Source organism: Melitaea cinxia, chromosome 24 (genome assembly GCF_905220565.1).
Source record: "Melitaea cinxia chromosome 24, ilMelCinx1.1, whole genome shotgun sequence".
Lineage (NCBI taxonomy): Eukaryota > Metazoa > Arthropoda > Insecta > Lepidoptera > Nymphalidae > Melitaea > Melitaea cinxia.
Genome location: NC_059417.1, coordinates 7,156,838 through 7,159,576, shown reverse-complemented (window position 1 = coordinate 7,159,576; position 2,739 = coordinate 7,156,838). Strand labels below are relative to the sequence as shown.

The window sequence follows — 2,739 nt, the reverse complement described above, 5'->3', positions numbered from 1 at the left end:
TGAGTCGCTGTAACGTATTAAGTAACGGACAATAGGTGTATTGACTCAGGGCTGCAGTGGCAGAATTTACAGCTTTGATGTTCGGTACCGTTTGTTATGGTACCGTAGCAGTGTAATGATCGATTTGTGCGTCTTCAAAGCTTAAAGATGACTTACCTTGAAAATAGGTTTTGAGTGTTTAGTTTAACTTCATTTTATTTTTGGTTGTTTTTAGTTGCATTTTGAAATCTAGTATTCAGTAGGTCGGGTATTAGGAAATGGTAGGAGTGACTAAGTGTTTCGTTTTTTAAAATTGGGATGCATGATCTAAGATGCTTAATCTTATCACTATGATTTAATTTGTTTTGAATTAGTTATATTTTGGTTGCTTTATAATGGTTTGATATTCGGTAGGTATTAAGAGAGGGTAGAGTGTATTTTATTGTTTTCATTGACAAGTAACTCTAACTGGAATAGCGTTTTATTCTTTTGTTAGTTGTTTGGATGTATTAGCAATGTAGGGTTGCACTTAATTAGATATACTTACTAAAAAGAATTAAAAGATAATTAAGAACTTATTCATCAAAGTGAAATTACGTATTATAAAAAAAAAAAATTATAGGTGATAAGTTTAAGGTTTTTTGTTTATTTGTATGTCTAAATCTTGAACCTTTACGAGAAATGTTTATAGGCTATAAAAGATCACTGCACGATACATACGGGCTCGAGTTGTAAATTTAAAGGTGGAAGAGTGTAACGAGTATAAGCTACACGTGAGTGGCACAGCGGGACACGACTAGTTAAGTATGACCATGAATCACCCCCGTGATCTGTGAGTATAACATACATAGATATGTGAGAATAAACATCAGATGATGTGTGGCAGTTGGCACATCGTACTGGCTGTCGGTTTTCGTGGTCGCGTGTTTTAACCTCGTTCATGGCAAATATTTTTATAGGTCACATATAGATAGTCATGAGATGTTTGATATGGTTTGTGTATTGTGTGTGTTGTGTCGGGGTCCAGACCGCCAACGTGGTTGTAAATCCTACCCAGGAACCGTTAAATGTTAGAAATTTATTTTTAGTCTTAAAGCTAAGCAATCATTTTATTTAAAGAAATAAATAAACGCTTCCCACTCCACGGCACCCAGTAGGATTTTTTAATTGATAATTTTAAATATATATATATGGCAATGTTTTTGTTTTTGTCATTTTATTAGATTTTTTGTTGGCTTTAAATTATTTGGTGGGGATTCCATCTCCGCACATGACAAACATTTCTATTGGTCATACATGTGTTTGCCGGGGTCTGGGTGCTTGTGCAGTCTTTGTGGGTCTCCCCACCGTGCCTCAGAGAGCACGTTAAGCCGTCGGTCCCGGTTGTTATCATGTACATCTGATAGCGATCGTTACTCATAGTAGGGAATATATCCGCCAACCCGCATTGGAGCAGCGTGGTGGATTAAGCTCTGATCCTTCTCCTGTATGGGGAAAGAGGCCTATGCCCAGTAGTGGGATATAACAGGCTGAAGCAAAGCGAGGAAGATTATATTTTTTATTTTATTTTAACTCTTAAAGTTATATTTAATGCAAGTGTCACACGATGACGTTTTAAATATAAAATTACAATAATCATCACGAAAGTCAGTGTTCACATAAAACTTGAAGCTATCACTCGACAACTATCAAGTTCACAATGTTAATATTACCAAGAAACAACCCAAGTTATTCAATATCCACGCAATCAAATTGCATTTCCTTTAAATGTTACGTGGAAAATAATATTAAACTTTACATTTATTTTTATATAATTACGTATTTTTATACAAAATACTAAAAACATCCAGTATAAAACAAAATACTCGCGTGTATTTTTTCGTGTTTAAGGTCATTTTTCAATTAGCTTCATTACTGTACTGCGTTTCATTACTGTAGTAATTTTTGGTTTCCCTTTTGGTTTAATGTTACACCACATGCCATATAGGATAGGTATAGCTTTTTATTGGGAAAATTAAAAATATTGTTAATTAAATGTCTGCTTATGCACAATAAAAACATGTACATATGTACATTGTAAAAAAGTATTAAATAACTTATAATATATTCTTATATAATTATAACATATTCTTATTAAAGCTTAGTTTATTAAAAGCTTAGCTAACGTGTTGTAGGTTTAATTATTTAATTTTTGTAGGAAGTGTGACCAAATACTTACTAATGTATAGTAAGAAATAGTCGAGAGAGTTAGAAAAATCACATTTCTTTCCAGGAGAATCCAAACCAAATAGCCTTACGACAAGAAATCGATGAGAAGACAATCAATTTAGACTTCTGGGTCAAGCTGTTGTTCGTACATTCTGATGGAAAAAAAGTTTTTGTCAGCTTCGACACCCGACTGGAGTGAACTCCTGAAGAACTTATTTAAAAGTTAAAATGTCATATTAAATGAATCCTATTATTAATAAAAAAATTGATATACAAAATACTGGTTAACTATTATACCCCACATCTTACTAATTCAGCTAAAAGCGCTGTAAAGCGACACTTAACTTTTCTTAATATTGGCCTTATTCTTTAAGAGGCTTTGTTATTAAAGAGGAAACTCTAAGGGTCTCCCTGATGGAGTAATTCCGACATTGGTTCCACGACTAATGTCGCCAGGTTTGAAACTTGTCGAATTTATCATATTGATTAACATTTTTGGGATAACTGAACATCACGAGTTATACCATGATATTGTAAAGCCTCTTTCCTTAA

General features: G+C 33.4%; 1 long non-coding RNA gene across 1 annotated transcript; it reads left to right on the top strand.

Annotated features, from left to right (window-relative positions):
- The first annotated feature begins 820 nt into the window (after positions 1-820).
- LOC123665643 lies at positions 821-2,465 on the top strand. The gene is made up of 2 exons (XR_006745090.1): positions 821-1,048; positions 2,252-2,465. It is a non-coding gene; the product is annotated as an uncharacterized LOC123665643 (long non-coding RNA).
- The last annotated feature ends 274 nt before the right edge of the window (positions 2,466-2,739 follow it).